Here is a 24742-nt window from a genome sequence, read left to right as displayed (position 1 = left end):
ACAGAGTGTACCTCAATTCAGTTTTATGTTTTGGCTTTTCTTGGCAGTGTCCTCTTCTTAACATAAGTTATTGTCCTCCATCAGAAGCTGTCCTGTCTGATGGGAAAAGTTTGGTAAGTACATTTTTACTTGTAAGTTGTAATATCCAACTCAATTGAGTATTAGAGAATTCCCTTTTTTATGTCATCTTATCATCATGTATTTTCTTGCTAGGCCGTTGTCATCTACAATTCCCTAGGGTGGAAGAGAGAAGAAGTAATACGAATTCCTGTAAGTAGCTAAACTGTACTTCATATGCTGATCAACATAAATTTGAAAAGGTCTACTTGAACTGATGATTTCTATTACACACTTTCAACCAAAAAGAGTTCAAATATTGAACACTTGAGGACATAATGCTATGTCTATCTGTGTCAAACACTTTCTTAATTTAAGAAGTAACCATCATTGACTTGGAGAAAACTGCAAAAAATTTAATATTAACTTATTCATGTTTACTAATGGCTTTGCAACTGAAATTTTATGTAGGTTTCCACTGACAGAATTAGTGTTCAGGATTCTAGTGGGAAGAAAGTTGAAGCCCAACTTCTTCCTATATTGAATGCCACTTTTAGTGTTAGAAATTATTATGTGAGAGCATATTTGGGTGAATCTCCGAAAGAAACAATTAAATATTGGCTTGCATTTACAGTGTCAGTACCGCCAATTGGTTTCAGCACTTACATAATTTCTACCACTAAACAAACAGGTTGGCCATATTGTAATGTTTAAGGTGTTACATATAAGAGCTCTCCAAGTTAGACCTGATAATCTAATTATTGCTCTACTTTACAGGCTCTAGTGTAGCCATTTCTTCTGTGTACAGGTCAGAAGAAAGTATAGACAACACTATAGAAGTTGGACAAGGAAGTTTGAAGCTAATTTATTCAGCTCGTGATGGAAAGCTTTCACACTATGCTAACAACAGAAATTTGGTATGCTATGTTAAAGATTTAGTTTCCCAGTACCTTTTCCACTTCATTTTATATGGTTTGTTTTTGTATGGAACTGATAAAGATCCACAGGTAGTGAATTATCTATGCACTTAAAAAATTTACTATGCTTTGTCAATTCCTAGATTACTTCTATTGTTTAGAGTAGTTTTAGCTGTTATCAATGTGGTGTTGTCTTTTCTGTTGAAGGCTTCTGGAGCATATGTCTTTCGTCCAAATGGCACATTTCCAATCAAATCCGATAGCCAGGTAACTAAAGTCGTTTAATTTGTGTAAAATTTTTAAATGATCATGAACTGTCAATTTATAGAATTGAGTACCTAAAGGTAACACTCCTATGTTCCAGGCTTCTCTAACTATGGTTCGAGGTCCGGTACTGGATGAAGTACACCAACGGCTCAATCCATGGATATCTTAGGTGATTTGCTGCTCCAAATATAACAAGATCATACAGTTGTTTTAGACTTGATATATCAAACTGTAATTGGGTAGGAATGATTAGATAACATGTTTGGAATTGTGTTCTCAACCTAGGGACATTATTCCTTATAATTTCAGTAACAAACCCAAATGTATGCACAGATTACTAGGGTATTCAAGGAAAAGGAGCACGCTGAAGTTGAGTTTACTGTAAGTTAACTTCTGAAATTGATCTACCAAGAGCACAGAGAATTCTGTTAACTTTGTTTTTCATATATATATATATAGTTGTCAATTTACTGTTTGCTGATTATGGTATTCTATTTTTAGATTGGACCTTTACCTGTGGATGATAGCATAGGAAAAGAAATCACTACTCAAATTACAACAGCCTTAAAGACTAATGGAACATTCTACACAGATTCTAACGGACGTGACTTCATTAAGAGGGTATTCTAAATCTCTAATACTTAAATTTGATAAGAGATATTTGAATCACACACTGTGCTACTTTATATATCATTGTACAGTTAAATAAATGGAAGTTGAAGATCTTTGCGGTTTATTTTCAAGTCTTTATTCCATCTCATGGAAGCATACATGAAGTTATTATCCTGTGTGCTTCTGTTTCTTGACGCATTGAAACACACGACTCATATAGATATGTTATGGTATTGATTCAATTTATTCTCAAGCTGCATTGATCTTACCTCCATTCCATTTTACAGTTTTTATAGTAAGCATCAATTATTGAGCAAGTACTTAGTTCAACTGTCTCAATTCAGTTTGCTATAATAGTACTTATTAATTAGCTTGACAATTTTTTTTGCTGCTGAAATTACCTTGACTTAGCATGGCTTGAAATTTGTATTTTTGTTTAAAGGTGCATGAAACTTTCTTGCTTATAAATTATGTTCTCATATGTGTGGTGCCACTAACACTCTGTTTTGGTTATTGATTATAAGCCCTGTTTATTTTATAAAAAAATCTGCACATTCTTGTTGATTAAGATACTAGGTGCTATAATTGGAGGTTTTACTTAGCTCTCTTTCATAGATAAAAGAGTCAAAGTTCCAGAGTATTATTAACATATTGGATTTATTGCATTGCATTTTAATCATGATTTTTTGTAGTTTTTGTAAAGACTGTTATTTCTCTGTTCTTCATCAATTAAATTGATTAGTATATTTTCACTGTTAGTTGGAAGGTATGCAGCTGTTGTTGACATGAACTAGGTTTTAACTAGAATTAGCCTAACATGATCTACATTTCTGCATAGCATGCACACATATCATGTATTTACAATTAGACAGAGACACTTAGAGAGATCTGAATGAGTCATGTGTCAGTGCTTGGCTCTATTCTAGGTTAGTTTCTTCAAAGTCTTTGTTGCTGATTTTTGTCTATTTCCAGCCTTCATTGCTGAGTTTTTTTGGGGGGCTATGTTTTCTAAAGACAAAACAGAGTATTACATCTTATTTTCTGGTTTACATTATTGGAATTTTTTTTGGCCATTATTTCCATTCCTTCATAGCCATCAAGTCTGATTTTACCTTTCATAATGTCTGAAACAACCGTAACAAGTGATTGCTTATATTGAATTGTGTCACCCTCTTTAACGATAAATTGGCCATAATAATATATCATTATATTTTGAGCACACCATGTCACTATGTTAGGTACCTTTTGGCATATTTTAGGCAAGTATCCAAGACTGGGTCTTGTAAGTCAACATACCTCTATAATTTTTTAGGCTAATGAGTTCTTATGAATATTGTTGACTGTTTTTAATAATAGATAATATTTTAATTGTTTCATCTTTCTTTTGTCCAAGTAATCTATAGTGATTACTTTCTTTTTTAATAGTTCAGGGTATTTCTTTTTTTAATACTTTCTTTTGTCAAACATCTTACTTGCCTAGATGTCACGTTAAGTATTATTTATTTCTTTAATTATTTTTATTGTTACACTAAATAAAAAGAAGTTAAGTTTTCAGTTTTACAGAAACATTTACTTTTGCCCTTTGGCTACTGAAGTAATATGATAATTTGCAAACCTCTTTTTTTTTTTCTCTATGGGATACTAAATTGTAGAAAATGACAGTTTAACTGTCTATTTTGCAGATTGGTGTAGGCATTGGATCTTCATCATTTGCAAAATCACAGGGCCCTGAATGACTCATTGATAGTGGATGTTTGCCAGGTGAGTGGGAATTAAAGTCTTCTTTCTTGAAAGCTATATTTCTTCTTTCCTTGAACCATAAGCATTTATTTTTTCCTGTACTGATACAAAAGTATTTTCTTCTCTTACAATGTTTATATGTTAATGGTCAGGGTCAATATAAGTCGACACTGGTTTGCCCAGCATGTGGAAAGATTTCAATCACTTTTGATCCCTTCATGTATTTGTCGTTGCCACTACCTTCAACTGCAACTCGGCAAATAACCGTGACTGTGTTTTACGGCGATGGAAGTGATCTTCCTATGCTATACACTGTTAGTTTGCTAAAGCAAGGTTGCTGTAAAGATCTTAGTGAACAACTAAGTACTGCTTGTTGCTTGAATGTTGATGAGATTCTTCTGCTTGCAGAGGTAAATTTGGTTTCCATTGATATCTGCTACAATTTATTTTATTTATTCCCTTAATTTTAGTTCTAGTGGTTGAGTAACTATAATTTTGATTGCTAGGTTTATGAACATAAGATTTTTCGATATTTGGAAAACCCCTCAGAGCTATTGGCTTCAATTAAGGAGGATGACCACTTTTAGACTTTCTAAAAACGTCGTGGGAAGATCCAGAGTTGAAATAATTCATCGACCACATGAAAAGTAAGCTTGCATCCCTATCCTTATGTAATTGGTAAATAACACTGGTAAACATGTGATGTACAAACCGGTGGTGCCAATCCATCTATTGAAAAATAGCTTTAACTAAGTAATTTCAGAAGGGGATTATAGTATCAATTAAAATAATTATTGGCTACTTGTTCATTAAGAAGCTGAAGTCCGTATGAATAAAGTTCAAGCGCTCCAAGTCAAGTGTTAACTGGATAATATTGGCTATATTATCTGCTTTTGAGAAATGTGTTTTAATTTTTTATATCCTAGTCATTTTATGTCTTGGATCATCTACACAGACTGCTTGTTAGACTTCTGCTAGATTTCCTAACTTAGATAGTTGGATTTTTCAGGTGCTCGTCAGACAGTGTTAAGGGTTGTCAGGGAAAGCTTATCGGTACCCCTTTTGTTACTTATTTAAAAGAGCCAATATGTGGAGCCAATGTTGAAGCCGGTGTTACTAGATTGTTGTCACCTTTGAAGAGAATGCGTCCTTCAGTTAAGCTCCAGAATGGTAAGGAAAATGGATTTGAAAAAGAGGTTATTGAAGAACCATCAAACAGCTACAATTCTAAGAACCTGTCAATGGATGATGCAGAAGTAGAGGAAAAATCCATCGAAGCGTTATTTCTGTGTTGAAAGTAGTAAATTTTAGACTCCTTGAATACTTAAAGAATATTTTGTTGTTGATGACAATGTTGCATGTTTTAAATTAAATTGTGGATTATTAATTCAACGTAGAATGTTCTTACTTTTTGTTATTTGAAAATCAAGTTCATTTGATGATGCTAGTATATATTAGAAAGCTAATTTTAATTATATAAAAAAAATTAAAATATAATAGAATAAATTAGTGTAATATAAATAAAATATATAATGAGAATTTAAATATATCTAAATATAACAATAATACGAAAATTGAGTTATAATATATATTACAATAACACTTTTTATGCAAAGAATTATGTTATGGAAACTTTATTATATAACACAAATAATGTGTTATACTAAAGTGTAGTATAACACAAAAAATGTGTTATACTAAAGTGTAGTATAACACAAAAAAGTGTTATACTAAAGTGTAATATAACACAAAAAAAGTGTTATAGTATCGACTATAAATAACATAATTCAACACTTATCTATATATTAAAATAACACAGAAATTGTGTTATCGTTGACAGTACAATAACACATCTGTATAACACTGATAAAGTGTTATGTAAAGTACCCTGACCTACGATAACATGGTCTGTCTTAACACATCAGAAAGTGTTATCGTAGGTTTTGATAACACATTTTTGGTGTTATTAAAAGAATTTTTTCTTGTAGTGCCTTGATTAGCATGCCTGGAGGGCAATAATTGGTTTAATTATGTTTATAAATGAATTTGATGATTATGTGATTAGAAATGTATGTTTAGGTGAATTAAATATGCATGTGGGCCCCATTTGTCTATTAGGGGTATAATTGTAATTTTTAGATCGTTGAGGGCATATATGAAATATTTGTGTATATTGTGATTGATACCACGAGTGAGTGGTGATATATTTGTGATGCACGATCTGAGACGGTCCTAGGGAATAGTTAGCTAGAAAGTAACAACGGGGTCAAATACCCGGCTCGGGATGAGCCTAGGGGTATTTTGGGGACGTAATACGTGTTCAAGATTTATCGAGTAGTGGGTAATAATTTAGTAATTATTGGATATGCTGGGATTGAACGGGGATTTATAGGAACACTCGAGGAATTAACAGAATATGGCTAATGAAGAAATTGCCCTTGGTGGCACTTGAGGGTTAAGGATGGGCTTAAGGGTAATTTAGACTTTATCGCTAAGGGATAGGCTTATGTCTAGGCAGCTGGGATACTAGAAGGGGTTAGAAGGGAAAAATCAAATAGAAAGAAACTTCTTTCTCTCTCTCACGTGTAACTCTCTCTCTCTCTCTCTCTCTCTAAGGATGTGGGAGTTCTGATTTTTGGAGAAGAAGAAGAAGCTTGAGGATTGGGGGATTAGAGCTAGGAGGAGATTTGAAGTTGGCCCAAGTCGAATTATCAGCAAGGAATGGATTTTTAGTTGTTATTTTACTGAATGCCACCGTAATCCATGAACTTAGTTGGGTTTTGAATTTAAGACTTGATTTGGTGAGAATTGGGGTGAATTAGCTAGATTTTGGGGTTCTAGCACTGCTTAAGGTGTATTAGAATGATTATGGGACTCAACTCTAATTTTGGGGTGTGTTTAGAATGATTTTCAAGGAAGTTAACTCATAAAATTGCATTCGATTTCTGGGTTTCGGGCTCGAGCTGCGGCCCTGTTCATTAGGCGCCGTGGCCCGCTTGAGTTTATAGGCTAGGGGACTTCGGAAAAAATTGCCCAGGTGCCACGGCGCAAGGTTTAGGCACTGCGGCCCGTGTCTCTCAGCAGAGAGGCATTTTGCCTCTGACTTGGGGCGCACCGCGGCCCTTAAGGGGGGCTGGGTCGCAGCCCAAATGCAGAAATTTGGCTGTTTGAAGGTTTTTAGATTGAGAACTCAAACGTTAAGGCTCAGGAAGGTTTATACTACCCAGTTTGGTAGAATCCAAGGTCTCGGAGGCTAGATTTATGTCTTGACGATATTTATTGGATTAGAATTTAATGAATGGCTATTATAAATATGTTGTGACTAGGTTTTCAACTAGGCTCGTGTTAGAGGACTGTGCTTGGGATTGCGGTGCTCAGATAGCTTTGGACATAGGTAAGAAAACTATTGTACCCATAGAGTAGGGCGTGGCCCTATTATTTGTGTTGCAGGGCATGGCCCTATGTGATTGAATTGTAGGGCGTAGCCCTATTGTTTATGTTTAGTATATGTGTGAATATTTGTTGATATTATTCTATGTAGTGCATATTTGTGAATGAACGACAAAGGCCAACAACGGCAGGAAGCCGAGTACGGCAAGGGGCCGGGAACGGTGTTGAGCAAGCGGAGTGCAAAGCCGAATACGGCAAGGGGCCGGGAATGGCATTGAGCATGCAGAGTGTAGACTGTTAGGGCGAGACCCTCCTAGGATGCTGGTGTCATCCTCTCGGTGAAGATCGCGAACCCAGGGCCGGGTAAAACGCTTGGGATGGCATGGCCTCTATGTGTTTAGCGTGTTGGATGCTTTGTTGTATGCTTTTGATAGATATACACATGTTAATTGTTTTGTGTTGAGTTTTCTTGCCGGGCTTTGGCTCACGGGTGCTCTATGGTGCAGGTAAGGGCAAAGGAAATGTCGACCAATCATGAGTATGGAGAGCGTGGAGCAACGGGTACATGTTCGTTGTACCTGGTTGCCATGACCAGGGCTATTTTGGGAAGATGTAATGTATTGGTATAGATTTGTCGCCTAAGTCAACCTTAAATGTATTTTTAGATGTAAAGTATTTTCTAAATAGTATTTTGGGATCCAAAATGTTTAACTCTTTACGATTTCAATGAATGACCACTTTTTTACATTAAATGTCTTTAAATGACTTTTTATTCTAGTTTAGCTACACTTTTATCCTAAAACCTTGATTAGTGAGCTAATCGCATGTTTTTTTAACTCGCTTAGTAACAGATCTATGGAAGTAGGGTGGTACAGTGAGACCCTCCTAGGGTGCTGTATCCACCCGCTTGGTGAAGATCGCGAACCTAGGGCCTGGTATAGCACCTGGGTCAGCGTAGGCCGCTATGTGTTCAGTCTGTTGACTGTTTTGATGTATATTATCATATTGATATGTGTTGGGTTTTCTTTCTGGGCTTCGAATCACGGGTGCTCTATGGTGCAGATAAGGGCAAAGGAAAGGTTGGCCAACCGTGAGTTGGAGAGCATGGAGCGGCGTGTACATATTCGACCTACCTAGCTGCCACGACTAAGGTTATTTTTGGGAAGATATGTTGTAATAATTTGCTTTGCTGCTTAGGTCGACTATTTTTACATTTTGAGTTGTAATACATTTTCGAAACAATATTTTGGGATCCCAAATATATAACTTTTATGATTTTAATGAATGTCTAATGTTGTTAAATGAATCTTTGTTTCAATTTAATTACAATTTTCAACCTAAAACCTCGATTAACAAGCTAATGGCACATTTATAAATCACATGGTAACGACTCTAGGTTTATAGGGCGTTACAACTTGGTATCAGAGCATGCCAAGGTTTATGGTTCCTGGAGATTGACCGAACATGTTGTTATCCAAAATGCAGGTATGGATGATGTGGCAGACATTTTTAACACGTGGCTGACACCTGGCAGAAGTCCTGTTCGACCATCGACCAGAGAGATTTCCATGGCTTAACATTTGAACTTTATATACGACCAGCTTGGTCGTATACTCCGTATATTTGGAGAAGATCTTGTGCAGTTATGATCATATCCGAGATTGTCTCTCATGATTTCCTGAATATTCGACTAATTAGGAAAGAATATCTGTAACTGATTCATGTAATCCTCCTTGAGCCTATAAATAGAGAGAAATAGCTCAAGGGAGGGACTTTTGGCTGATTCTTAGTTTACGCTTTACAAGATAATTAAGGCGATTATCTTGCGATTGTATTTGTTGATCTCTCTCAGGTCTGTGAAACTCAGAGAACCCTAGTTCTTTGATCACTCCTTTGAGAACTCATATCAATAATAGCTTAAGTGGATGTAGGTCATTACCATTTTCGTGGGGCCGAACCACTATAAGCTGTTGTGTTCTTTAGTGTTTTTGCTATTAAGTCCATTTCAATACATCTATTCACATCAAGCATTTGACTCCGTGTCAGTTGACCAAATCGAGGGTCAACACATGTATGCTCGCTGCTGGTGAAAAGATTGACTTAGGGTTGGTTGGTATTTAATGAAATATGTGCATAACTGCTTGTTTGAGCTGCCCTGTTTGCTTGAATGTTATAGATAGAGCATGATGAATGTGTTTATATATGCATGATGCAAGGGCATGACCCCTTGATTGCTATAAGATTATGTTGTGTGCGATGTGTTGATCTGTTCTTTGTAATTGATTGATGGAACTAGGAGGTGGTTTTGGATGTTGTTATCATGCTTGATGTGTGGTGTCACTGATTGCTGGCATATTGCAGTTATGCCTCACCGAGACTCCGTGGCAATAGGGTCAAAGATGACAACCAAGTTCAAGACCCTCCACTTGCTCCACAAAATTGGCAACAATAGTTTGTCGAAATGGAAGCTAGCCTTCAACGAACGGAAGATGAGCTCCGAGAGTTGAGGTAGCAGGACCCTCCTCGGGGCATTGGGTTACAAATTCCATAGGCTGTGGCACCAGTGCAAGCCCAGCCTGTGATGGAAAACAGGTGGGAGCCTTTATATGAGAGGTTCAGGAAGTAGCATCCTCCCACCTTTGAGGGCAAATGAGACCCACTGTTGGCAGAGCAGTGGATGAATATGACTTCTTCCATCTTGTATTTCATGAGGGTGGAAGGGAATGAGAGGGTAGCTTGTGCCAACTATATGTTGAGGGAAGACGCCCACATCTGGTGGGGTGTTGTGTCCCAGAGGAGGGATATGGCGGTTATGACTTGGAATGAATTTAAGGACATCCTCAACGAGAAATACTATAGTGTTGCAATCCTGCAAAGGTGGATGAGTTTGTCAACCTGACTCAGAACCGGATGACGGTTACAGAGTATGCGCTGAAGTTTGACCGGTTGGCGAAGTTTGCACCAGACTTAGTGCCCACTGATATGGCACGGAGGGATCGTTTTGTGTGGGGATTGAACATCATGATAGCCCGTGGCGTCAAGATAACATTATATCGGAGGAGTACCACCTATGCACATGTAGTGGAGAAGGCTCTTACTGATGAGGGGGCTGAGGATCAGATATGGAGAGAGGGCACCGCAAGGCACGATGCTCGAAGGACGGTACCTCCTTTCACTGGTTCTAGCCGAGGTAATGGCCCTAATGAACATAAGAGAAAGGCCCCAGATTCTTTTGTTAATCCTGGTTCAGATAGGAGGGTACAGGGTGCTTTCAGTGGCCGTCAGGGTGGGGGAGACAACTGGATGAGTTTCCTAGAGTGCCCTCGGTGCAGGCGACGACATCAGGGAGAGTACAGAGTCAGATCCTACTTTACTTGTGGGAGTGTTGGTCATCTGAGGAAGGACTGCCCATTAACCAGAAGTGAGGAGCCGAAGAAGAGCGACAACCTCACTCCAGCCAGAGTATTCACCTTGACTGGCTGAGGCTAGTCCCTCAGTCGTGACAGGTCAGATTTCTAGTGCCGGTTCTTCATTTACTAAATTGATTGATTCAGGAGCTACTCATTCGTTTGTATCTGCTAGAATGATAGACCATCTGTGTAGGCCTTGTGATATGTATGCCGGGGGATTTAGGACTTTGTTGCCTACTGGGGAACTGGTAGTCTCTAAGAGATGGGTTAGAGCATTACCTGTAGAGATAGATGGTAGAGAGTTGTCTGTGGATCTGATTGAGCTAATGATGGACAACTTTGATATGAGCCTAGGAGTGGATTGGTTATCAAAGTACGGGGCAATGATAGACTGCAAGTGAAGGATGGTGACCTTTGAACCGGAAGGGGAGGTACCCTCTGTATTTGTGGGGACGGTGAGTGGGCCACGAGTACCTAGTATTTCTGCACTAAAGGCTAGAGGCCTAATGCAAGAAGGTTGCATAGGATTCCTAGCAAACATAGTGGATACTTCTAGGATTGTTTTGGTTGGACTGGATGAGACCAGATTAGTATGTGAGTTTCTTGATGTGTTCCCATCAGACTTGCTAGGGTTGCCACCACATCGAGAGATCGAGTTCATCATAGAATTGGCGCCAGGGGTGGAGCTAGTATCTAGGACACCTTATAGAATTGCTCCGGCAGAGTTGAAGGAACTGTAGATTCAGTTGCAGGAGTTACTGGACTTAGGATTCATCAGACCGAGTTTTTCGCCATGGGGTGCTCCAGTGTTGTTCGTTAAGAAGAATGATGGATCCTTAAGAATGTGCATTGACTACAGAGAACTAAATAAGTTGACCATTAAGAACAAGTACCCACTGCCTAGGATCGATGACTTGTTTGACCATCTACAGGCGAAGATGGTGTTCTCCAAGATTGACCTTTGGTCCAGTTACCACCAGTTAAGGATTAAAGAGGAGGACATACCAAAGACTACATTCCGCACAAGGTATGGACATTATGAATTCCTGTTCATGCCCTTTGGACAGCAACCTTTATGGACTTGATGAATAGGGTCTTTAGTGATTATTTGGACAAGTTTGGGATCGTATTCATCGATGATATACTAGTGTACTTGCAGTCAGAGACAGAGCACGAGCAGCATCTTCATTTGGTACTACAACGGTTGAGAGAGCATAGGCTATATGCTAAGTTCAGCAAGTGTGAGTTTTGGTTACCCAAAGTAACATTTTTGGGCCATATTGTTAGCAAGGAGGGGATTCTGGTGGACCTAAGCAAGATTAAGGCCGTGAGGGATTGGCCCCGGTCGAGCAGTTTACCAGAGGTTAGGAGTTTCTTGGGATTAGCAGGATACTATCGGCGGTTCGTTGAGGGATTCTCCACAATAGCTACACCGTTGACTGAGCTGATGTGTAAGAAGACCAAGTTTGTCTAGATAGATAGATGTGAGAACAGTTTCAAGGAGTTGAAGCGGCGACTGATCACCGCTCCAGTATTGAGCTATTGTCAAACAATGAAAAGTTTGTAGTCTATTGCGACACTTCGAGGCATGGTTTGGGGTGTGTATTGATGCAAGCTGGAAATGTGATAGCCTACACATAGAGATAGTTGAAGGATTATGAGCAGAGGTATCCCACACACGATCTGGAATTGGCAGTGGTGGCATTTGCACTAAAGATTTGGAGGCATTATTTGCATGGCAAGAAGTGCAAAATATACACCGACCATAAACGTTTAAAGTACTTCTTCATTCATAATGACTTGAATATGCGCCAGAGGCATTGGATGGAATTGGTAAAGGATTACGACTTCGACATTCTATACCATCCTGGGAAGGCCAATGTGGTGGCTGACGCATTGAGTCGGAAGGGCCCAGGGCAGTTATTTAGTTTGAGGCAGATATAAGAGAGGTTAGCTGAAGGGATGACCATAGTAGAAATTGAATTGGTAGTTGGTCAACTAGCCAATATCACACTTCAGTCCACGCTCTCTGAGAGGATCAAGGAAGTGCAAAAGGGGGACCCACGGTTAAAGAATCACACAGAGGATTTCTTAGCTGGAGTGGCTAAGGACTTTTCTGTTTCAGAGATGGGTTTACTAAGGTACAAGGGTCGGATTTGCGTTCCAACGGATTTCAGTATCTAGCGAGAGATTTTAGATGAGTCTCATACCACTCCCTATTCCTTACATTCGGGTACGACGAAGATGTACCAAGACTTGAGAACTTTGTACTGGTGGCCAAGGATGAAGAGGGATGTAGTGGATTATGTGGCCAAGTGCATAACCTGCTAGCAGTTGAAGGCTGGACATCAAAGGCCAGCAGGGTAGCTGCAACCTTTAGGGATCCCGGAGTGGAAATGGGAGGACACCACCATGGACTTCATGGTTGGATTATTAAAGACTGAAGGACAATATGATTGTGTGTGGGTGATTATGGATAGATACACCAAATCAGCCCACTTTTTGCCTTATAAGACAACTTATACAGTGGAGCAGTATGCTGAGTTGTATGTGAAGGAAATTGTGCGACTTCATGGGGCTTCGAGGTTGAGAGTATCCGATAGGGACCCCACCTTCACCTCTAAGTTTTGGGAGTGCCTGTAGAAGGCTATGGGTACCCAGTTGCGGCTTACTACCGCTAATCATCCTCAGATGGATGGACAGTCTGAGAGGGAGATTCACATACTGGAGGATATGTTGCGTGCTTGTGTGCTGGATTTTGGGGGATCTTGGAGTAAGTATCTCCCTTTGAGTGAATTTTCGTATAATAACAACTATTAGACAATTATCAGAGTGGCTCCGTATGAAATGTTATATGGGAGGAAGTGTAGATTGCCCATCCATTGAGATGAGACGGGTGAGAGAAAGTATTTAGGTCCTCAGATTATTCAGAGGACCAATGAAGAAATTGAGAAGATTAAAGCCCGAATGCTCGCCTCTCAAAGTCAACATAATAGTTACTCAGACTTGAGACGCAGGAGCGTAGAGTTTCAAGTCGGTGATCGTGTGTTTCTAAGAGTTTCTTCCTTAAGAGGGGTGAAACAATTTGGAGTGAGGGGCAAGTTAAGCCCTAGGTTTGTTGGCCCCTTTGAGATTCTAGAACGGGTTGGAGAGGTAGACTATAGATTGGCGATGCCTCCAGCTTTATCGGGGGTTCACAATGTATTTCATGTGTTCATGCTCCAGAAATATGAATCAGATTCTACACATGTGTTGAGTTATGAGAACCTGGAGCTGGATCAAGATTTATTTTATGAGGAGAAGTCGGTTAAGATTCTAGACTGAAAAGATAAAGTCTTGCAGAACAAGACCATCGCCTTAGTGAAAGTGATATGGAGGAACAACAATGTGGAAGAGGCAACTTGGGAGCTTGAGACTGATATGCGGGATCGATATCCCGAGTTATTCGGGTAAATTTCGAGGAAATTTTTTTTGTAAGGATGGGATAGTTGTGGTGTCCTAAATTTGCTAATAAGACTTAGTGCATTGATTAGCGTGCCAGGAGGTCAATGATTGATATAATTATGTTATTACGTGGATTAAATTATTACATGATTAAAAATGCATGTTTAGGTAAATTAAATATGCATGTGGGCCCAAGTTAGTTAATAGGGTCATATTTGTAATTTTGGCCCATTGATGGCATAAATGTAAATTATATTTGTGTTGTGGTTGAGACCACGAGATTGTGGTGATATATGTGTGATGTATGATCCGAGATGGTCCGAGGGAGCGGAATAGCGAAATAGTCACAACGGGGTCGAATACCCGACTAGGGGTGAGCCTAGGGGTATTTTGGGAACATAGTTGGTGTTCGGGATTTACTAGGGAACAGGTAGCGATTTAGCGATCGTTTGACTATGTCGGGGGATTAAATGGGGAGTTATAGAAACATTCGAGGAATTAGCGGGATAGGGCAAATGACGATATTTCCCTTGGTGGCATTAAAGGAATAAGGTTATATCTAGGGGAATTTCGGTCATTAGGTAGCTGGGGTTAGGCTTAATCTGATCAAAACTCTAGAACTAAGAAAAAACAAATCAGAAACCCCCAGCCCTTGTCTCTCTTTCTCTCTCTCGACTCTTTCTCCCTTTCTTGGTGAGTTAAGAAATTTTGGCATATTCGGGTGGCGAGGCTTTGAATTTGAGGTTGAAGCTTGGGGAAATCTAAAGCTTGTGGAGGTTGGAGTTAGCTCATGTCAAATTGCCAGTTGAGGTACGCAATTCTGTAGATTTTACTGAGTATTAATTGTAGTTTTGAGGTTTTATGGGGTTAAACTATAGGATGTGATCTTTGAGTTTTGATGGGTTATGAGCTAAGAATTTGGGGTGTTTTTATTGGTTATCCTGCTGAGATATAAACTGTAGGCCGAATTTTGAGTGTAGGGGTTGGTTGGCTAAGAATTGGTGAGTTAGGATAGGAAAAACATAGAAAAATGCATGTCATTTTTAGGTATTGGGGCTCGAGTTGCGACCCTTTTCATCAGGCACCGCGGCTTGCTTGGACACAAAGGTTTGGGGGGGTCGAAATTTTTCCTAGGCGCCGTGGTGTAGGCTGAGGCGCGCCGCGACCCGTGGCCCTTTGAAGAGAGCCCAATGCCCTGTGACTTGAGTGCGTCGTGGCCCTTAAGGGTTGGGCCACAACTCAAATGGTAATTGTTGGCTATTTGAGGGTTTTAAGCTCGGGAACCCAAATGTTAGGGCTCGGGAAGGATTCTACTACCCGGTTTAGTAGAATCCGAGGTCCCGAAGGCTAGTATTTTTATCTAAAGTTATTAATTGGTTAGATATTGATGGATATCTATATATTATGGCATTACGACTAGGTTTTTCTGTCAAAGCTCGAGTTAGGGGATTGTGCTCGGGATTGCATTAATTTGTCAGCTCGGGACACAGGTAAGAAAACTCTTTGTGCCCGTAGAGCAAGGAATGACCCTATTATTTGTGTTTAATATATGTATGAATATCTATGAATGCTATGTTGTGGTGTGCATTCTTATGAACGAACGACGAAGGCCAAGAACAGCAAAGGTCGGATCGGTGTTAAGCACGCTGAGTGCAGGCCGCTAGGGCGAGACCCTCCAAGGGTGCTGTATCCACCCACTCGGTGAGGACCATGAACCCAGGGCCTGGTAAAGCACCTGGGTCAGCGTAGGTCGCTATGTGTTTAGTCTGTTGATTGTGTTTGTTGTATATTATTGGATTGATATGTGATTTGTTATGCATTGAGTTTTCCTATTGGGCTTTGGCTCACAGGTGCTCTATGGTGTAGGAAAGGGCAAAGGAAAGGTCGACCAACCATGAATTGGAGAGCATGGAGTGGCGTGTACGTGTTCGACCTACCTGGCTGCCACGACCAGGGTTATTTTGGGGAACATATGTTGTAATAATTTACTTTGTTGATTAGGTCGACTGTATCTACATTTTGAGTTGTAATACATTTTTGAAACAGTATTTTGGGATCCAAAATGTATAACTTTTATGATTTTAATGAATGTCCAAATCTTTTATTACCATTGTTGTTAAATGAGTCTTTATTTCAATTTAATTACACTTTTCAACCTAAAACCTTGATTAGCGAGCTAATGGCACATTTATAAATCACATGGTAACGACTCTAGGTTAGTAGGGTGTTACACTTGCCACTCATCAAAGGAACACGGGCTGCGATGCGCCTCAGCCTGTGCCGCGATGCCTGGGAAAAATTCCAAGGCCCCCAAACCTCTGTGTTCAAGGGGGCCGTGGCGTGAGCCCCCTAACCAAGAATTCCTTATGCATTTTCACCATGTTTTCCTCAGACAACCTTCCAAATTCATACCCAAATTAGTCCCTATACTCAGAATTCAACCTATAGTTCATTTCACAGTAGCATAACTAGCATAAGCAGCATAACCACCCCAACACTCAGCCTATAACCCATCGAAAACCCAAAAATCAAACTAAGCTCAAACTTAAAAAAAAAAACAACTTCTAAATACAACCAAGAACTTAACACAATTTAGTGTAGACCTTTACCTCTGTGATAATTTTGGCCTGAGCTAATTCCCAAGCACCTCAAGCCTCGAATTCTTCAATTCCTTAGCCAAATTCCTCAAGAATTCATCAACACCTCCAAGCACACTAAAGAGAGGGAGAGAACAGAGAGAGAGCGAGAGAGAGAGAGAGAGAGAGCTCTTTCTGATTCTGGTGGGTTCTAGTGTCTAAGGCCATCCAAGTCTATCCCTTAGCTGGAAAGTCCAAAATGCCCCTAGGTATATCCTTAATTTCTAAATGCCATCAAGGGCAATCCTGTCATTTTCCATATCTCGTCAATTCCTCGAGTGTTCCTATAATTCCCCATTTAATCCACCGACATACTAAAATGATCACTAAATCGCTATCGTTACCCGATAAACCCGAACACACACTATGTTCCCATAATACCTCTAGGCTCACCCCGAGCGAGGTATTCAACTTTGTTGTGACTATTTCGATATTCTACTCCCTGGGACCTCTCGGATCGCACATCACAAATATATCACCACAATCTTATGGTATCAATCATAACATACATATAATTCACATTTATGCCCTCAACAGGCCAAAATTATAATTATGCCCCTATTAACTAGAATGGGCCCACATGCATATTTAATTCACCTAAACATGCATTTCTAATCACATAATAATTTAATCCACATAATAACATAATTAAATCTATTATTGCCCTCCCGGCACGGTAATCAAGGTACTAAGTCTTATTAGCAAATTTGGGACGTTACAACAACGAAATGATCACAAAAGGAGGAGAAGTCGAAATAGGATTCTGCCTCCACACTCCATACAAGGTGCGCTCCTTAGACTTATATTCAACCTCCACCAGATCGGACTCTAGAAGAGTGATCCTCTACCGCAACACTTCAGCCCGGGCTTTCGCTCTCTTCTTTCTTTTGGTCGAAGATGAGGCCTTCACCATGGCTGTCTCCAGCTTGAGATTGGCATCAATAAGTTGTTCCTCAAGCTCTTGAATTCTGGCAGTGAGACGATCCTTTTCTGCATTGGACGAGGATAGGTCCTGTGCTGAGTTTATCAAATGCTAAGCCACTAGAGAAGTTTGCAAAGGAAATAATAGTGAGCAAATAAGGGACCCAAACACAAAAAGGACCAATGTAAAACGCATGAACTCACCCAAGTAGTGTAGTGCATGAGGGTCTCCATAAGTTCCACCATGTTAAAACTCTCGAGACCTCTCCACTCGGTCTCGGAGATGTCCTCGGCAACCAGAGTATACCTTTGCACATAAGGAGTTTATGTGCATTTCACCCATGACATCCCCTCCATGTTGAGAGTGTTTGGGTGAGTAGGAATAGATGACCCGCTCACTGAGCGAGCAAGAGGCACGAGAGCATTAGGTGGAGGATATCGAAAGTATCCATCACCAGAAGGGATATAAGGAGAATTGTCGAACTCATCATAAGTAGGCAAAACAAAGCGCCCTTGCATAGGCTGTGAAGCATGGGAATGAGAGGCCTCGTCGTGGTACATAGGAGTAGGAGAAGTGCATCCCCTGGAGGCAGAGGACAGGCGGCCTAGACATTTTGCTTTGGGAGAAGTCTCCTCAGGCACCCATTCAGCGTCACCATCATATGATTCTGGTTCCACTGGAGCCATTTTCTTCTTTCGCTCAGAAATATTCCATATCACGTCAAGCTCCGAAACCTTGGATAGATTATAACGGTTGAGGTTGGCCATAGTGAAAAGATGGGCAACCATTTTTGTGGAAGGGTCCGAAACAAGGAAGGCATCCACTGGTGCCACCTCTCACTCAAGGATACCATGGATCGTAAAATGCTCTGAACAATCAGCACAAATACAAGGTCTACCATATCAAGCTTAATGTAAACAAAAAGACTTGAGGTACTTCGACATATCTGCATAACCAAAGGCAAAAGGTGAGGCCAGAATAGGGTACTTTACCCTCCATTTTCTCCTTCTTGCGATATTCTTCCATCTAGACATCGAGCATAGGAGCATCAAACACGGGTGGATTGTAGACAAGGGTTGGGGGAAACTGGGAGTGACCTCAAGACTGCTATGAACTCCATGAGGGAGATTGTGGAGGTGAAGGTTCAGGAGGGAGGTTGCCCTCCATGAACTCCAGCTTCATTTGAAGGTCAAGAAGGGTCACTCTAAGGCTGGTAATATAGTTATCAGAATCAAAGGAGAAAGAGGCTCCATCACCCCTCAGAATCGAGTCTAGCTCACTTTCGACAACCCAGATTTTTTGCTTAAGTTCAGTCATGCATTCTAGGTGATATATACATGCCCTCTTTAAGGTGTCATATCTTTGGTAGGGGTTGTTTTCAGGGGACCCCGAGTCTGAGGAAAACTCTACAAATTCGATCCTTGGAGGAATGCTAGATGAGCCCTCAAATTCCATAGAGTCGCACCTCGTTAGAAACACGGGTACAAATGTATGTGGAAAGCACAATATACTACAAGACACAAAGGAATAAACTCAAAACTCCTAGACATGAGTGCCCAAAATAACTACGGGGTACAATGAAGGATATATGTGCTAATAAGTGCAAATGCATAATGCATCTCACAAGGTGCTCCAGCCGAGGCAACCATTCCCAAACGCTAAGTTAGACCCATTGAACACGAGAAAGGGTGAAGTTATACCTTGGATAGGTGAAGCTACAAACCACCGCGGCTGCAAAAGTACCTAGCGTCAAAAGTACACGCAATGTCCGCAACTACCTTGATACCGTACGCCCTGCACCAACAAACCTGCAAGGACGAGGGGGCGAAATATTATTAGAACCTAGATAGATATGCATAGGTTAAAAGAGAGAGAGAGAGCGAGAGAGAGAGAAGAAAATAAATGTGTAAAGTGAATTAACCAAGGATTGAATCCTTATCCCCTTCAAATTTTAAAGAACAAACTTCCACCAAGCTAAGAGAAATGAGAGTGTAGTAAGTGTCTTCAAGAAGAAAGCCTATTTATAGAAAGTTCAAACCCATCCTATCCATTGAAACCAATATTCGATCCATGGTCAAGAATGAAGCCTAACACTCACATTCAGATTTGCAAAGCCAAATGATAGGCTCACATTTAAGGAAAAGTCTACCAGAGTGCCTAAAGGCCCTCTCGTAGACTGGTGGGAAAGTGTGGATGCCAAAAATTCATGCTTACAAAATGCCCCCACCACGTGTCCGTCAAAATATAAACTCAGGATTTAAACAACCAAACCCAACCTTGTGCCTTGGGCCGAAGGTCTCGCGAAGCACATAGAGCCTCGCCTCGCGCCAAGGGTCTCGCGACCCCTCGCACCTGGCATCGCGTCTTACACCGAAGGTCTCGTGAGGCACACACCTCACCTATGGAGCATTGCCTCGCGTCGAGGGTCTCACAAGGTCACCCATCGCACCTAGCATCGCGTCTCACGCCGAAGGTCAAGTGAGGCACATGCCTCGCCTACGGAGCCGCACCTCGCACCGAGGGTGTCACTGTAGAGTCCAAGAACTTTACTTAGCTAAGATAGATAGTAGTATTATAGTATTAATAGTATTATCTTTGTAACTGTGGATTTTTGGTTCAGACCGAGAATTATTTGGACACTCATAGTAGTACTTATAGATTATCTAAGTTTAACCTATAGATTAAGAATATTGATGTTAACCTAAGGTTTGATTAATATGATAAGGATAATATTTATTATACTATAAGGTTTAGATAAGAACCAATAGGATTTTAAGCACATGTTAGGTATGGATGATTAAGGATTAAGTATTTTGAGAATTAAATTTAATAAGGGGTAAAGTTTGAATGCTATAAGGTCAGTCAGCAACTTTGAATACGTTGAGGGCTTAGTCAAGGCTGTTTAGCCCATTCAAATTTAGCTAAAAATGTGTAATTTCGTGTTTAAATAATGAGCATGTGCCGATATATCGCAGCACGTAGATACGGAAAACACGAGACGATGCACGACAGCCTCGGACATACTGGCCCAGGCGATATATCGCCTACAGGCGGCGATATATCGCCTCCTTCAGTATATTTTGAAACATTTTGAAATCAGTTTCCATTCAGCCATTCAACCTCTTGATAAGTTCAGCATCTTTTTGAACGAGTCTTCAGCCTCTGCTGAACGATAATTCAAATTATTTTCACCTAAAAAGCTATTATTTTTATTCAAGTAAAATTAAGATCCTTTCATTCCTAAACTCTATAAATAGGACCTAGTACCCAGCCATTATTCATCTTTTGCTCTAAGTTCAGAGGCTGCAAGTGCTAAGTGAGTGTGAGAGTGTAAACACCTGGGTTGGGGAATCATAAGCTTGATCATCATAAGCTTATCAAACACTTTGGGAAGTAAGGTGTTATAGTATTTCAGTTTGAGGTGTAGATTGGTCTTACAAGTCTTCAAGGTAACCCAAAACTCTAGTTCATTTCTGTACTTGTTCTTTTAAGTTCTTATAGTCTTCTACTCAGCCTCTAACCTTAATCTTTATTTTGGTTAGGAAATCTAAGTTCTTGAGCAAAAAGGATTTGGTAAGTATTTTTCTCAAGGTTTAGTCCTTCCATTCCTTTCATTTCTTTTTCTTCAAATCTACTCACCCTGTTATATATGGTTTTAGGAGTGTTCCAAAAGTCCCAACTCTGTCCTCATATCCCAGTAACTTTGGTAAGGAAAATAGGATAGAATCTATATGTTATATGCTTATGTTATCTTATGTTTTATGCTATGAAATATGTTATAAAATATGTTATAAAATATGTTATGAAATATGTATGTTTGTAGGCTTGGGCATATGACCCATTTGACTAACAAGCCCCAAATAGATTATGGGCATATGACCTACTTAGCTAGTAGGACCCCACTAATCTAATGGGCATATGACTTGATTAGTCTATGGGACCCCAAGTAATAATGGCCATTATAGTATGTGCATGATATAAGTGTTATGTTTCTTATGAAATTTATGTATATGAACTATGTGTTAGATTTTTCCTTGCTGGGCATTAGGCTCATTCCTTTTTTTTTTATGTGTAGGAAAATAGCTATAGTGGCGGTAAGATTCGTGGATGCTTGGGAGAATGTGTATCGGTGATGAATGGATTCAAGGAGTCGAGAGTTCGATTTCGAGGATGTAGTCTTTTATTTATGGTTTATGTGTAATTTTTCCGCACTTGTTATGTAATCCTTTTATTTTAAATTATGTTATGTTTTGTTTTTAAAACAATGGGATCCCATATCCTGCCTTGAGTTATGTAAGTTTTAACATTGGTTTTTTACAAGTTTTTAATAAAGTTATGGTATTTTCGCAAATGTAAGTTTTACTAAGGATTTGTATGTATAGTTTCGTTAATGGTCCAAAAGTCTAGAGTAGTTGGGTCATTACAGTCGCGAGGCCACCCCTCGTACGTGGCATCACGTCTCACCCCGAAGGTCTCACGAGGCACACACCTTGCCTATAGAGCCTCGCCTCACACCGAGGGTGTCATGAGGTCTTCCCTCGTACATGGAGTCGCGTCTCGTGCTGAGATTCTCGCGTAGGCGCACACCTTGCCTATGATGGCACACCTCGCACAAAGGGTCTCGCAAGGCCACCCCACTTACCCAGTCCCGCACCTTGCATGAAAGGTCCCGCGAGGCACAACCTCGCCTACGGAGCCTCACTTCGTACCAAGGGTCTTGGAAGGTCCTCCTTCCCTCCTGGTGTCACATCTCATGCTGACTGTGTCGCGAGGCACATGCCTTGCCTACAATGTCGTACCTTGCGCTAAGGATATCGTGCCTAAGTTCTGCAAGGCCCCTCACATCTTATTTTCATAGGACCATCTTGCGAGGTCCTTGCCTTCCAGACATCTTGGAACAATGTCATCCATGATAACATATAAGGATTTCAATACTTGAATGTCGTAGGAATAAGGTACCTTGTGAGGGTGAAAACCTATGTATGACTCGAGGAGCTCGTACAGGTACAGAATGCACCTACAATCCAAGAGGAGTTGGAGTACACAGACAATATCCATGCTAGACAAGTAGTGGCAGTACAAGAATGGTACATAGTAAGGACTCCCCTAGCACGCCTATGAGGTTCGTACCCAAAATGTAGTGGAGGTACGACATGGTACTAAGGCAGGGGTACTTTTGCTGACTCCTGACAAGTACTAGAGTCGACCACCACTCTCCAAGCACCGCTACCATCTGTAGTCTACATGTGCAGGGCCTTGTCTCCTCAGGACCACCATGTACAATGAGCCAGTAGTGCTCTACTATAAATATGACCCTCCTTCACCTAAGAAGGGGGTCGAATTTTTTAGCATTGTAACCAGACAATTTTTAGCAATACACATATTTTCTGTATTCTCTCCATTTCCATTCTAATATTCAAGTTTTAAGTTCTTTGAGATATTCGAAAGTTTGTTTTAACATCAGTCAATTTAAGTTCATTTCCCTTACAACTCACAAAATCCTTAATCTAACTTAGTTGACGAGTTCTTACCATAAACAATATGTATTGTCTTTTAAGCACATGTTATGAATGGTGATTAAGGATTAAGTATTTTTGAGGATTAAAAATAATAAGGAGTAAAGTTTGAATGTTATAGGGTCAGTCAGCAGCTTTGAATACGTTGAGGGCTTAGTCAAGGCTGTTTACTCCATTCAAACTTAGCTAAAAATGTGTAATTTCGTGTTTAATTAATCAGCGTATGCCGATATATCGCAACTATAGGGGGCGATATATCGCAGCACGTAGATACGGAAAACACGAGACGATGCACGGTCGCCTCGGGCATACTGGCCCAGGAAATATATCGCCTACAGGGGGCGATATATCGCCTCCACCAGCATGTTTTCAAACACTTTTGAATTCTTTTCCTTTCAGCTATTCAAACTCTTTCAACAGTCCAGCATCTTTTGAACGAGTCTTCAGCCTCTGCTGAACGATTATTCAAATGATTTTCACCTAAAAAGCCATTATTTTTATTCAAGTAAAATCAAGATACTTTCATTCCCAAACTCTATAAATAGGACCTAGTACCCAGCCATTATTCACCTTTTGCTCTAAGTTCAGAAGCTGCTAGTGTTAAGTGAGTGTGAGAGTGTAAACACCTGGTTTGGGAAAATCATAAGCTTAAACATCATAAGCTTATCAAACACTTTGGGAAGTGAGGTTCTATAGTATTTCGGTTGAGGTGTAGATTGGTCTTTCAAGTCTTTGAGGGGATCTAAGTTCTTGAAGCACATAAGTTTGGAGTGTTCCAAAAAGTCCCAACTCAGCCCACATATCCCGGTAACTTTGGTAAGGAAAATAGGCTAGAATCTATATGTTTATGTTATCTTATGTGTTATGTTATGATATGTTATGAATATGTTATGAATGTGTATGTTTGTAGGCTTGGGCTTATGCCCTTTTTGACTAACAAGACCCCAAAAAGATTGTGGGCATATGCCTATTTAGCTGGTAGGACCCCACTAATCTCAGGGCATAAGCTTGTTTAGTCTATGGGACCCCAAGTAATAATGGCCATTATAATAAGTGTATTAAGTGTTATGATATGTCTTTACGTTTATTATGAAACTTATGTGTATGACTATGTGTTAGATTTTCCTTGCTGGGCATTAGGCTCATTCCTTTCTGTTTTATGTGCAGGAAAATAAGCTTTAGAGGCGGTAAGATTCGTGACGCTTAGAGGATGTGTATCGATGGTGAATGGAGTCAAGGGGACCGAGCGTTATTCGATTCGAGGATGTAGTCTTGTTTATGTTTTTATGGTTTTAAATGTATTTTCCGCATTTTCTATGTAACTCTTTTTACTTTAAGTTATTTTTTTGTTTTAAAGACAATGGGTACCCATATCCTATTTATTTTATGGAAGTAACTCTTGTTTCTACAAGTTTATAATAAATTATGATATTTCCGCAAAAATGTAAGTTTTATGTATAGTTTCGTTAATGGTCCAAATAGTCTAGATTAGTGGGTCATTACAGAGTGGCACATACATGTTCGACCTGCTTGGCCATCATGTCAACTCATTTTGAGAACAATAATGTAATAATATTTTGTTTAAACTCTTTTTGGGTTCCCTTGTAAATGTTTAAAGTTATAATGAACAACTTTATACCTTTTGATCAAATTTTTAGCATTTTAACCTTTAATTTTACCATTTTGTCCAAATGACTCGCTTAACGAGTTAAGCACTATTTTAAACACACAGTGTAACGGTCCTGGATTAGTAGGACGTTACATTTGCCTTTTCAGAAATAGCCAAGGATCTAGTCAGTTTTGAAATTTGACTTTTCATTCCTTGATTTCT

At 39.9% G+C, this 24742-nt stretch overlaps 3 long non-coding RNA genes across 3 annotated transcripts; all 3 read left to right on the top strand.

Moving 5' to 3' along the window:
* Nucleotides 1–212: 212 nt before the first annotated feature.
* Nucleotides 213–968, top strand: LOC133829312 (uncharacterized). The gene is made up of 3 exons (XR_009891681.1): nt 213–270; nt 529–748; nt 835–968. It is a non-coding gene; the product is annotated as an uncharacterized LOC133829312 (long non-coding RNA).
* Nucleotides 969–1041: 73 nt separating this feature from the next.
* LOC133829311 (uncharacterized) lies at nt 1042–1652 on the top strand. Its single transcript, XR_009891680.1, has 3 exons — nt 1042–1064; nt 1182–1241; nt 1339–1652. It is a non-coding gene; the product is annotated as an uncharacterized LOC133829311 (long non-coding RNA).
* A 1880-nt stretch (nt 1653–3532) lies between these two features.
* On the top strand, nt 3533–4233 carry LOC133829310 (uncharacterized). Its single transcript, XR_009891679.1, has 3 exons — nt 3533–3614; nt 3746–4003; nt 4100–4233. It is a non-coding gene; the product is annotated as an uncharacterized LOC133829310 (long non-coding RNA).
* Nucleotides 4234–24742: the final 20509 nt, after the last annotated feature.

The sequence above is a fragment of the Humulus lupulus genome, chromosome 4 (genome assembly GCF_963169125.1).
Source record: "Humulus lupulus chromosome 4, drHumLupu1.1, whole genome shotgun sequence".
NCBI classification, from domain to species: Eukaryota; Viridiplantae; Streptophyta; class Magnoliopsida; order Rosales; family Cannabaceae; genus Humulus; species Humulus lupulus.
Note: the sequence above shows the minus strand (reverse complement) of the source record. Positions and strands in the feature narration are given on the sequence as shown.